The 13764-nt window shown below is 35.7% G+C and overlaps 1 long non-coding RNA gene and 6 other non-coding genes across 7 annotated transcripts; all 7 read left to right on the forward strand.

The window, feature by feature from the left end:
- The first annotated feature begins 2865 nt into the window (after positions 1–2865).
- On the forward strand, positions 2866–5347 carry LOC148877936 (uncharacterized). Its single transcript, XR_016099651.1, has 2 exons — positions 2866–3490; positions 5023–5347. It is a non-coding gene; the product is annotated as an uncharacterized LOC148877936 (long non-coding RNA).
- On the forward strand, positions 3195–3336 carry LOC148877937 (small nucleolar RNA snoR134). The gene has a single exon (XR_016105988.1). It is a non-coding gene; the product is annotated as a small nucleolar RNA snoR134 (small nucleolar RNA).
- Positions 3572–3658, forward strand: LOC148877938 (small nucleolar RNA U36a). Its single transcript, XR_016106009.1, has one exon. It is a non-coding gene; the product is annotated as a small nucleolar RNA U36a (small nucleolar RNA).
- Positions 3739–3831, forward strand: LOC148877939 (small nucleolar RNA Z223). Its single transcript, XR_016106033.1, has one exon. It is a non-coding gene; the product is annotated as a small nucleolar RNA Z223 (small nucleolar RNA).
- LOC148877940 (small nucleolar RNA Z278) lies at positions 3946–4063 on the forward strand. Its single transcript, XR_016106430.1, has one exon. It is a non-coding gene; the product is annotated as a small nucleolar RNA Z278 (small nucleolar RNA).
- On the forward strand, positions 4183–4299 carry LOC148877941 (small nucleolar RNA Z278). The gene has a single exon (XR_016106431.1). It is a non-coding gene; the product is annotated as a small nucleolar RNA Z278 (small nucleolar RNA).
- On the forward strand, positions 4850–4955 carry LOC148877942 (small nucleolar RNA snoR97). Its single transcript, XR_016106221.1, has one exon. It is a non-coding gene; the product is annotated as a small nucleolar RNA snoR97 (small nucleolar RNA).
- Positions 5348–13764: the final 8417 nt, after the last annotated feature.

Genomic DNA, 13764 nt, shown 5'->3' on the forward strand with positions numbered 1-13764 from the left:
ATATAAGTGGGGATCCCTATGAGGGTGAGGCCTTGTGGGGCGGGGAATACTCTCCCTGTTGCCGTTGGGGATGATAATTTTTCCATCCTTGTCCCCATTGGGGGGAAAATCATCCCATCATTGGGAGGGGGGTCTATGGGGATTGAAGAAATGGAGAAAATCGCCATCTCTATTTGTCCACTTCAACCTCTAGAATAGTTGGTTCGAAATACCTCAAAATAGGGGTGCAAATGGATCAAATTATGATTCAATTCAAATTCAAATCTAGTCCTCTTTTATCGGATTAAGATATCCCTAGCCGGATTTTTTCTTTGACCAGATTGGATCACAATGTATGAACGAATTTGAATCACACCCCTATCAGGTCATACACATACATACATACATTTATAAATGTATTTATATTGCATATATTGAATCAACTCAAATCCTTAGCAGATATCCAGTAAAATGATATGCATTCAATTCGGATTATATGAAATTTCTATCGGATTAGATTCAGATATATCCCAATTCAAATCCAATCTTGTTCGTTTACTTCTCTACCTCAAAGCAGCTAGAGTAACTTAGAAGTCACAAATGCAACATTGCTAAATTTCCAACATGCCAAGGTAGAGGATCTCATATTTCTCACAATGTATGCCAAGGTATACCTCTTGCATACATTGCATCCAGCTACACATTAGGAATATCTCTTGTACATGTTTGTTGAATTTATGGGGAGATGTTCCTAACGCATGCCTAGATTTTCATGCTTATAGAGTGTGTACGAAGTCTTTGTTTACAAGGAACCCCTCACAAGAAATAATTCAGATATGCTACAACCATGTAGAACATTTCTATGAATGGCAACTAAGATTAGGGATGGCAATTTTCCCCATCCCCAACAAGGACCTGACTTCCCTGACCCGATGGGATCGGGGATGAAGATTATTTTGGTGGGGCAGGGATGGGGATTAATAAGAATCCCCGATTGGGGTTGGGGTCGGGGATGGGGATTGAGGTCCCCCGCCCTGCCTCGACCTCGATTATATATATACATATACATATATATATATATATATATTAAATGTTATCTATATTAAATATAAATTATTATATTATTTCTATATATCAAAACATATTTAAAACATTATTTATAATTTAAGTTTTTTTATTTATTTTAAGTAATTAAAAAAAAATACTGTTATCTACAAATATTTTGGGGATTCAGGTCCCTGCAAGGAACCCATCCCCATCAGGGGTCAAGGATGGAGGATACATTTTATCCCCGACAACGGGGACGAGGATGGGAGTTAATTTCAGAATCAGGGGATTGGGGACAATGAATATGATCCCCGCCCTATTGCAATTCCTAAGTGAGATGTTTTGAATGTACGGTTGCCCATGAATTTAACATAAATGTACATGAGATATTTATAATGGACAGCTAATGTTATGTGAGGAGAATGTTTGTTTGTAGTAAATTTAGGCTCTCTAGTGGGCATAGTTTTAAAAGGTGTTGAGGTGAGGCATTGAGGTGCATTAGGGATGCAAATGGATCGGATCATGAATTGATATGATTTGAGATTTGATCATATTTGTTTGAATTCGAACAACTCCTGTTTGGATCGAATTGGATAATAGGATTCAATTAGAAATCGGATTGGATTCGGATCACCTTTATCCGATTTGATATAAATATATATTATATATAATACATATATATGTTATTTATTTATTTATAAGTATATAAAAATAAATGTTTTTTTTTGTTTTTTACTTTAATTTTCTTGTAATAATTTATTAAATTTTAAAGAAACAAATCGAATTGTACCAAACCCAAAGATTTGACTTACCAATAGGATTCAAATTCAAATTGGGTCCTATTAGATCCGATTGGATCTTCATATCATATTAGATTTGATATAAACAATATCGAATTGAATTTAAATATACCCTGATTCGAATCTGATCCAATCCGTATATGCATCACTAAGGTGCACACCTCGATGCGAGGTGGAGCTGAAATGCATGGCTTCAAGCGCTTTGCCCCTTTGTTAAGAGGCTGATGCCTCTATTTTTGAGAGGCCTATGCATCAACGCCTTGTGCCTCAAATTGGTGAAGCATAAGCATCATACAAATAACCATTAAAAGTTTATAACTGAAAAAAATATAAATTAGTTATAATACTTATTAAAATTTAAGAAATTAATTATTTAATTTTATAAATAAAATATATTAATTTATACCATTTTTTTCATAAAGTTATTTTTATTTAGTAAAAAAGTGTTATTAAATGTAAAATAAAATTTTAAATAGTATCACATTAAAAAGAACACAATTTAATAAAAAATAATGTATATAAATTTACTATGTAATAATAATGTATTTGAAAAATATACAAGGGAATTAGAAATAATTTTGATTGTATGTATGTATGTTTCTACGTGTGTGAATAAACAATGGAATATGCAAATTAAATAAATAGATACTTTTATTTAGATGAATTATTACCATCAAACTTATGATTAATTTTAAACATAAAATAATATAATATGTAAGTTATAAATATAAATAAAATAAAAAATAAACATTTAAAAACATAAGGCCCATATTAATAAATATATAAGTAATGAAAAGGAAATATGTATAAAAATAAAATAAATTACGTGTTTATATATAAATATGTAATTTATCCAGGCAAACCTATACCCACCCGCCCCCTCGTCCCTTGATCGATATTGGATTCTATCAGGGCAAACTTATACGCACACCGTTTTAACAACCTTTCTCATGAAATAAAGCACACAATATGGAGATATTAGCTGAGTCTTTTTAAAACCTTGGTTGTGGATAGATTTATGTTAGTTGTGATTCTTGTGAATAGCACATGGGTTGGATTTGTCCCGGACCCAAAACAAAGAGTTGTTCAGATGTTGGACTGCAATTGCCCTCGATCCAGCCCATTCCATCCCACTTACGCGGTTGCCCACTTATGACTTACACGGTTTTAGCTTTCTAGGGTTTTATTAGAGATGTTCTCTGCTTCTCTATATAAGCCGAACCCCTTGAGGGCCTTTTCAGTTTCTCATAGGAGTCGTTCTTTGCCGCTATGGTGTTAGGGTTTTCATTTCGCTCGAGATCTTTAGAAGCAAAACGATTTCATTGCATCTCGGCTCTTTACAGATTCTTGTTATCTTCTAGGGTGTTTCTGCACGGTGCACCCCGGGCTTCTCTGAAAGCTTAGATGACGGTGAAAGCCCCATTGCACGTGCTAAAGTGAGCCGTTTAGTGTTGCAGTTTAGCTCTGATCTCTTGACCGGCTAATCTGTGTCAAAGCAATGGCCACATCTCTAAATCCTTCATCTCTTGCCTCTCCTCACCTTTAGCTCTTTCCCGATAACACTCGGAAATAGCTCTGTCATGGAGGCAGATAATTAAATCGGCGGTTTTAACGTGGGGGTTTCACCCTTTCAATGGTCTTGCCTCTAAAAATTCTCGCCATAGGTCAGATGAATGTTAATCTTCGTAGCTTTAGCGCTGTTTTTTCTCAAAATTTCCTTTGCAAATCCTAATATGAATTGGCGTTGGCTATGATTATATATTATCCGCGCTTCTGAGAGAAATCCATGAAGCATACAAGGAAAAAATGGTTGAATTTCTTGATATGAGCTGACGTTGTTTTATAGGATTTTATATCTTTTGATAATTCTAATTTACCGTTTTTGCATAATATTTCTTAAATTATATAAGTGGATGAGCAGTGATGATAAACTTACAGCTTTAAATGCCAGTTCTGCTTCAGAGAATTCTTGATTGATAGAGCTGATACATGTTCTGAGCCAAGTTCCAGTAGATTGACGAGTTGTCCGAATGATGGATTTGAACAACCTATTATTATTATTATCTAAGGAATGATTCCCTTGTTTCTTTTTCATTTTTTCCCTTTCGTTTGATCAACTGCTGGTGATGAGTTATCCATGTTTTTTGAGGTGTAGTTGGTTCCAAGTCCCTGTTTGCAGGGAGAACCTACTTGGAGCTGCTACATTTTTCTATGAAATTACTGGATATTTCTGAGGCTTTAATGCATATTTTGGCTTTTGTAGTCCTAATTATTTTTGTTCCTCAAGCACTCAAGTGTATTTCTTTTTTTTTTTTTAAAACCTTGGGCATGGTTAAATACAAACTCTGCTGGGTTTTCCAGTGATGATTATATCCATATAATTTGAGGTGTAGTAGAACCAAGCCCCTGTTTACAGGGAGAACCTACTTGGGAAAACTGCATTTCATATGAAATTAATGGATATTGCTGAGGTCTTGCCTTGTTATCCCACGTCTACGTAGAAAGTCTATTAATAAAAGTAGAGTTCATATCATTTTCCCTTGGTCTTCTATGATAGCACAGATCAAGGATCCATGAGACCCCTAACCAGATTCAATGTCCCAGCATGTCAACCGTTGAGCCACTCTATTAGAAGACCTAATAACATCATTTTAACTGATAGTAGAAAACAAACTAGCTGTAGTTTGAATATCTTAAAAAATAAACCAGATGTGTGAGGTTATCGCAATTGTACGTAATCAAGTTATTTTCCTTCCATGTTGATGTGCTTTTTACAATTTGATTGGCAGGGCATATATGCTAATATTGTTTGTAAAAGTGTAATGTTAGATATAGAAATAAAAAAAACGATCTTCATGAGCATAACTTAATGAGAGTCTATTCCATGTATAGAAATATTTATGTAACTTAATACCTCCAGCATATGACCATTATGTGGGATTCACTGTATGATTAAATATGCAGTGGAGAGATTTATTGATAGAATGTATTTAAATTGAGTTTAAACTATCCTCTTATCCTGTTCTAAATAGTGGATATGGAGGCTGATAAACTCATAAAACGTGTGTTGTCATCAGCTTCATCTCTTGTATCTTCACGAGATTGGAGTTAAATAACAGCACAATATTTCTGTCATTTTAATCACTAAATTACTTTTGAAGGTATTTTTCTGTGTGCTCTTCTCATTCTTTTGCAGGTTAGTTGTGGAGACGGACCATCCCATAGAATGTGTATGGAAGTAGTGAAAGAATATTTAGTTTTGCGGTTGCATCGTATGCAATGTTTAGAATGTATTGATGGCGATTTGGTTTACAGGGAGGGCTACCCCTCTTGTGTAGCCCATTTCTGTGCTAAGAGAAAATAACTGAAGTGGTTTAATGTGGTTAATCTGAGAATTTTACTTGTAATATGAGAAAAGAACTAAAGGGCTACCCCCGATCATCAGTTCTTGATCGGGGGCTCTACGGAGATTTTGTAAAGTCTTTGTAAGTTTAAGAAAAATAGTTTAAACTTTTATAATATTTGTTTGTGTATACCATGAAATGTGGAAATTGTCATGCTTGTGTTGTGTTAATATGTTTGCAACTATTGTTGGAGACTTGTTGTGAAGTGATGTAGTGGTATAAGCGCAACAACTCTTATTTAGGGGCTGTGTCTAGAACTGTGTCAGGTCCAGTCCATGCCCAGTCCCGCGTAAAGCCTCGAAAATTCTGGGTTGGGCTTGGGCCCAAACATTTTTATATATTGTAATATGCTTATTTTATTATATGTTATATATACATAAGTATATTATATACACATGTATATTAAATGTTTATTATTTTATACACAAGTATATTATATGGTATATATACACACGTATATAATTAAATGTTTGGTCTGATCATTTGCTCTGTTCCAGTTTTCTGATTAGTTTTTTGTTGGCCCTCTTGAACAGAATGTATATCATGTATTCATCTGATAGAATATTAAGGTGTTTGAGTGCTAGTTTTTGGAAAGGAAGTACCATTAACACAGTGATGTGGAAGTAATCTCTTGGACTTGACGCATAGTGATGTTATCATCTCCTTGGTGGTTTCTTTGTGGTGATCTCCTTGATTATTTGCCTCTACCAACTAAAACAAAATTACGAAAATATCTCTGCTGTTTTGAATAGAGAAGTCTGATCCCTTAATATTGGAAACCATATCTGAGAGAATTTAGGCTGCCCTATGCATAGGAATGGCCAAAGGTACATCTCGGCTGCTGGGGTTCCGAGACGCTGCACCATATGTCGATCTTCTTCCTCCTATCTGTTTCTGCATCAATGGATCAGATTTGTATTTTTGGTTCATAAAGGGCCAAAGCCCATATACAAAAGCGAGGATATGGACATCTATTGTTATAGCCATCCTTGGGAAACTTGCTTGCTTCCTTATTGAGGTTAGAGAGGTGCATTTTGCAATCCCATCCGTTGATGGATGGATCCCACAAGACCTCAATTTGGTCATGTATGGCTTTCTTAGCAGAACAACTCTTTCCATAGGCATTTTAACAGTCGACATCCTCATTGCTTTGCCCAGGAGACATAATGGTGCCGATCCTCGTTACTTTGCAGCGCCATTAAATTTCCCTAGCAAACTTGATTGGGCTGCGATCCATCCAACCATCTGGGTGAAAGAAGGTTGCAAACATTGTATTTGAATGGTGAAACCTGGTGAGACTCATAACAGCAATTCACCATGGGATCCTTGTTAATCATGCATTATAAAAATGTGAATTCTTTGATTGCATGATTGCGACACTGTAATTACCCTCTCTCTCTCTCTCTGACACCAAAAGTTGTGTTCTTTACAAAAATCAAGAGAGTTACCTAAAATTGCCTCTAGACGCTTAACCCAAATAAATCCTAAAGTGCAGAGGGTGATATGCTATGTGAATTCACAGCAGGGGAAGAAAGGGAATTTTAAGGAATAGAAGCAGATGTGTTTGCTTAATTCCTTGTATTAAAAAAGCAACAAATAATCCCCTATAGTGAAAAATCCCCTCGGATAAGACCTTTTGCCCTTTTAAGAGGCCTCTCTAATGCACAAACAAATCTTGCTGATAAAAAAAGCCCCCAAAAAATCTCTGTTTGGGTGTTTCATCTCTTTCTCTCGCTTATTGGACAGTTTGCCCTAATCTGTTCTGTGCAACTTGACTTGTTTGAAATTTGTGAAACTTGAATCCCTAATAAGTAGTAACATGCTTCTAGAACAATCATGTAATTATTAATTAATGATGTCAATGTAAGGTCCATGCTGAATAAAGACAGCTGTATAGCTCACTTCACTTGTTTGTGAATAGGAGGCCCTCCAAGAATGGCAGGGGAAAAATGTAAAGAAACTAAAACAGTGATGTCAAATGGAGGTCAAATAAATTTCTGTTTCTTCTTCTTAATGTATTGTCGTATCAAGTGAAAGGTCTAGTCATTTTTTATGCTAATTCTTTTTCTTTTCCAGCCTATGTGAGTCCGGAAGACATATCAGTGATATTTTAATGGTGCAGACAGAGACAATTATGGGACTATTTGTTGAAAAAGTAACATCTGCATGAGGTACACTAGGTGGTGATCTATTTAAAGCATAAGAAGATGAAAAACATTGTTGACATGCTGAAGGATTCCAACAAGAATGATGGATGGAAAATATCCATTGAACTGGATGTTGAAGCACTGAAGTCAAGTTCCGTCTCAAGTGGATTCCCAGATGAAAAATCTTCCAGCTGCATCTCATGTTTTGAGATGGAAAATCTTCCAGATGGAAAATATCCAAAGCTTCCCATGTTTTGAGAACTCTGTAAAAAAGACATGGTCAACAACAATTTTTTTTTACTGTTTATACTGAATTTTAAAGCTTCCCATGTTTTGAGAAAACTGTAAAGAAATTGTCAACAAGAAGTTATTTTTAACTGTTTATACTAGATGCCTATACTTGAGACCATGTCCATATATTTTTACTAGATGTAAAATATCCAAAGCTTCCCATGTTTTGAGAACTCTGTAAAAAAGACATGGTCAACAACAACTTTTTTTACTGTTTATAGTGAATTTTAAAGCTTCTCATGTATTGAGAAAACTGTAAAGAAATGGTCAACAACAGGTTAGTTTTAATTGTTTATACTAGATGCCTATACATGAGACCATGTCCATATATTTTTATGTGGAAATTGTAGAGATAGTGAAATCTAGCCGTAGGGTTATTTTTGTACTTTTATTTTTCTTTGCTGTATATTTATTCTTTCTATTATCTCTTTCTTGTACACTAAGGGCAGATTTATCATTTTATAACTTAATATAAATATATCTTTTAGATTGTCAACCGACGCAAGATGTCACACCCACTATTTGGCTGTACTCTCTTCTCTCTCTCTCTCTCTCTCTCTCTCTCTCTCTCTCTTTTGACTTTCGACTGACATGGTATTAGAGCAAGTCACGACCTGAACTTCACACAACACCTCTGCTACTACTAATTCAAGAACTCTCTAACAGTATTTGGAAGTTCTTGAGTGCCTTCTTTATTTATCTTCCTGGATCGATTACAGATATGAACTTTATGGATTTGTTTTCTAGATTGTTGCGCCATTGGGTTAACCTTTCTTCTCATATCTCCCTATAGAGACATCTGATCAGCCTGAAACTTTAGATTTGGTGTCACTCAGAGCAAATCTATTGAACCTCTTTGGTTTGGTTTGGATCGATTTTGTCTTTGAGGGGTTTTGATCCACTTTTCAGTTCTACATAACTCTATAGTTGCCTTTTTGGGGCATCAATATAAATGTACTCTTCTTTTTCTTCTCTAGTTCGAATTTCTCTTGGTTTTTGGAAGTGTGTGTTGTTGCTTTTTGCCTTTCAATGTCATCAGAAGGGATGGATGTTCTTCCTATTAAGTTCAACGGTATGAACTACACACTATGGAAGGTCAATTTTTTGTTCCATGTCGAAGCTAAGGGTCTTTGGGGATATCTAGATGGTTCTATGTCTAAACCTGATGACTCTAACATTAAGGAATTTAATCAGTGGAAGATCGACAACATAAAAATTGTGTCATGAATTCTAGGCTCGACCGAAACTGATATTGCTATTTCTATGAGAGGGTACAAGACAATCTATGAGATGTATTAATATCTTGAGAAAGTTAATCTGCAATCGAATACCTCTAGACAGTATAAGATAGAGGTTGACATTTTTTCTTACTATTAGGGAGATAGAAAGGTCTAGGAATAATATGTCGAGTTCATTAACCATTGGACAAAATATGAGTTAGTTCACATGGGAGATGATCCTTCAGACAATTGTGTTAAACATGAAGAAACACTTTGACAGGAGAAAAATTATGCATTTTCTAATGCATCTAAATGACGGAATTTGAAGTTGTCCGATCTAATATCCTAAGTTGATGAACACTTCTTGACTTAGATACTATTCTTGGGGAGATTTTGAGGATTGACTATTCAGATTGCATTGGAAGGAAGACAATTAAACCAAAGGGGAAGAAGGATTTCTCTAAGATATAGTGTTATGAATGTAAAGAGTATGAGCATGTTATCTCCCATTTTAAGAAGAAGAACACATGCATCTATTGCAAGTAGGTCGGCCACATTATCACTGAATGTCCTACTCGGCCTCAGAAAGGTAGTGGTCCAAATTAGAAGAAAGGGAACTACAAGGCCTATTAGACTGCTATAGATGGTTCAAATGCCTCATCCTCTATCACTTTTGTAGTTGGCCAAAACGATACCTCCAATGGCATGTCTGAAGAAAGGATTCGACAGCTCATGTCCTCGGTCATCTCCTCAGCATTCTCTGCTATCAGTTTGTTTAGTAAGTCATCGACCTATTGCCCTTCACCGAATCACCTTTGGTATATTGACTTAGGAGCTTCTAACCACATGACAAGGGCTACTCTTGGTTAGTATCCCAAACCCCATCTTCCCAATAGACATATTATCACTATAAACAGTGAGAAACTTGACATATTTAGTTGTGATGATTTGTATTTATTTACCTCTAAATCATCTCATTTTCATTTATCCAAAACTTTATTTGTACCTAAACTCACCACCAATTTGATTTTTGTTGGCCAACTTGTAGAGGAAAGTAACAATGTCTCATTTACTTTTGATGGTTGTTTGATACATGACCGACAATCTGGGAAGACTTTTTGCCTTGAAGTTTAAGAAGAATAAGACTGCTTTTGGTTTTACTTCTTGTTTGCTTTCTATTACTTCTAGTTCTGAATCTTTTAAATGTAATAATGATTGGCATTTGTGGCATAAATGCATTGGCCATCATTTTTCTAAGAAACTTGATCAGTTATTTACTTGTAGTAGTTTACCTATTTTTGCTATTTATTTTAAGAATGTGAATAAAGATTACATTACTTGTGGTTTATGTAAGAGTCATATTTTACCATTTCCTTCTTATTTTGAGCATGCAATCATTCATTTTCATTTAATACATAGTGATGTTTGGTCATCTCCAGTTGTTTCATGACTGGGATATAAGCACTTTGTAACTTTTATTGATGATTGCACTCGTTTTACTTGGGCTTATTTTTTTTCAAAAGAAATCTGAAGTGTACACTATTTTTAAACATTTTCACACCTATGTAACTACCCAATTTGATGCTTGAATTTGTGTGCTTAGATCGGATTTAGGGGGAGAGGATATTGATGGAGATTTCCAAAATTACTTGAAACAACATGGATTTCAACTCCACAACAAAACAGGGTAATAGAAAGGAAGAATAGGCACATCTTGAGTGTAGTTAGAACGCTTTTACAGGATTCCCATGTACCCTATTGGTTTTGGGTGGAGGCGGCCAACACTGCTGTATATCTCATAAATCGTCTTCCATCATTTGTTTTGAATAACTCATCCCCTTTTCAATCTCTCTTTCACAAACCCCTAGACCTCTCCATGCTTAGGGTTTTTGGTTTTGCTTGTTTTGTCCACCTTCTACCCCATGAACGCACAAAGTTAACTACACAAGTAGCTTTGTGTGCCTTCATGGGATATAGTTCTGAATGTTAGTCACTTTAGAATCTCTTGTAATGTAGTTTTTCTTAAAAAGTATTTCATTTTTTGAACATATTGTGAAATTCCTAGCTCCTTCTATTTCCTTGTTGCACAATTTTGATTCTATAGGCACATCAAATATTCCATTTGTCGCCTCCGCAGTAGCTTCAGACGTACTTCAGGAAGCAACTGCCTTCTTCAATCTCCATCCCCCCTCTGCTTCGCCTCTAGTTGCTGATCCAGTCACTCCAGCTCCCTCAGTAAGTGTAGCTAACCTTCCTCCTGTACCCACTTTACATTGTTCCACTATAATCTCTCGTCCACCTAATCGCTATGGTTATTCATTAGACCATAGCTCATTTTCTGTTGTTTTATCTACCACAAACATTCACAGATCATACCAGCAGGTCGTAGCAGAACCACACTAGAAAGATGCCATGGATTTTGAGATTCGAGCCCTTCTTGAGAATGACACCTGGGACCTGGTTCAAGCTCCACCTAAAACATTTCTCATAGAAAGTCGATTGGTCTATTTTGTGAAACTGAAATTTGATGGGAGCCTAGACAGATATAAAGTCAGACTTGTTCCACAGGGCTACAAACAGGAATATGGGATAGACTATGAGAAGACTTTTGCTCCTGTAGCTAAAATGACCACGTTTTCTGATGGCTATATCTGCAGCCAAATAGTATACAATCTATCAGATGGATGTCAAGAATGCTTTTCTTCATGGTGAGTTGAAAGAGATAATCTATATGAAACCCCCTCCGGGATATTATACAGACCTGTAGCTTGTTTGTCGTCTGAAAAAGTCACTTTATGGCCTGAAGCAAGCTCCCAGGGTTTGGTTTGAGAAGTTCAGATCCGTCATCACTAATGCTGGCTTTACCCAGAGTCCTTTCGATTATTCCTTATTCATCTTAAGGAGGAAACAGGGAATAATGATGTTACTTCTGTTGGCGATATACTCATTATAGGGGATGACACAAAAGGAATTTCTAGGCTACAATAGTTACTTAGCGAGTCCTTTAAGATGGAAAGCTTGGGAACCTTGACATATTTCTTGGGACTTGAAGTGAGCAGAAATTCTCGAAGCTACTTTGTTAATCAACAGAAGTATGCGATTGATCTTGTTAAACTGACAAATCTTAGTGACTCTAAGATTGTGGACACTCCACTAGAACTGAACCTGAAACTCAGCAAAAATGATGATTCTCCTCTTGAAGATCCTACCCTTTATCATCACCTAGTGGGCAGTTTAATCTATCTCATCATGACTCAACCAGACATATCTTATGTAGTTCAGATAGTAAGCCAGTTTATGTCTTCTTCGAGATAACCGCATTTATTTGCCGTTCTTTGGATTATAAGATATGTGCGAGGCACACTGTCACATGGGATATTCTTCTCATCATCATCTCCTATTCATCTTATGGCCTATGCTGATGTTGATTAGGCTGGATGCCCTGACACTTGACGGTCCACTACTGGCTGGTGTTTTCCTATGCAACTCCCTCATCTCATGGAAGTGCAAGAGACAAGCTACTGTATCGAAATCTTCCACTGAAGCTGAATGTAGGGTTATGTCTTCCGTGTGTAGTGAGATCATATGGCTTCAGGCTCTTCTATTTGAAATACTAAATGAGCCATCATTGTCTGTCCCTCTCTATGCAGTCAATATTGATGCAATAAAAATTGCATCCAACCCCGTCTTTCATAAGCGCACCAAACACATAGAAGTTGATTGCCACTTCATTCACGATCTCCTTGAGGGTACCATATCTCTTCCACATGTCTCTTCTGAGCTCTAACTAGCAGACTTGTTGACTAAAGCAATGACACATGCTCGACATCAATTTCTCATGGACAAACTGATGCTTATTCCTAGGCATCAATTTGAGGGGGAATGTAGAGATAGTGAAATCTAGCTGTAGGGCTATTTTTGTACTTTTACTTTTCTTTATTGTATATCTATTCTTTGTATTATCTCTCTCCTATACATTAAGGGTAGATCTGTCCTTTTACAACTTAATATAAATATATCTTTTAAGGTGTCGATTGACACAAGGTGTCACACCCACAATTCAACTATACTCTCTTCTCTCTCTCTCTCTCTCTCTCTCTCTCTCTTTCTCTCTCTTTTTCTGACTTTCGAATTGACTCTGACAGAAATGAGAGTATGAGACAAAGTCTGCTGGTTGAACTATTTCATTGTTGATCCTCTGAAATACAATGAAGAGAAAAATATGTCCCTATACAACTAAATACGTGATTTAAGGATAATTTTTTCCTAGAGGCTTATCCATATTGTATAATATGTTTTCCCCAAAACCTTAGAGATAGAGCTCTCCACAAATCAGAATTTACCAAATCTCTTTTGAGTTTTTCTTCACAAATTTCCCAAGAAAATGAGACCTTAAAAGGATACCAACTGGTTTTGTGAAAATGCCTAAATTAATAGTGAAATAATCATATTTGCAATTATTTTCACTCTAATTCCTAAAATTCCCAAATTAATAAAAAATAATAATGAGAAATAGTGACAGTTTGAAGGGTATCAAAGTTGATCAATAAAGAGAAATGCCATTAATATTTTTTTCTCTTTGGTTTATTTCTCTTTTTCCCCTTGAATTAGGTTTTTAGGGGTGTTGCATTTAGAACCTAGTTTAGGTATATTGGAATTGGCATGTGGCAAGCATGAATGAGGCCTATTGGAATTGGGGTTATCCCATAGAAGTTGATACTATATATAAAAGTGTGAATGTAATGTGAAACCTTTTTTAGACTAAAATTATCTTCTATTTCTTTGTTTGAGAAAGACTATAAAAGTCATTTTGTTATAGTTTTAATGGCAGCTTTAATGGCTACTATAATGGCCATATTTGTGTATTTAATAGGGC

Source organism: Nelumbo lutea, chromosome 1, assembly GCF_056320005.1.
Source record: "Nelumbo lutea isolate HS-2025 chromosome 1, American lotus-T2T, whole genome shotgun sequence".
NCBI lineage: Eukaryota > Viridiplantae > Streptophyta > Magnoliopsida > Proteales > Nelumbonaceae > Nelumbo > Nelumbo lutea.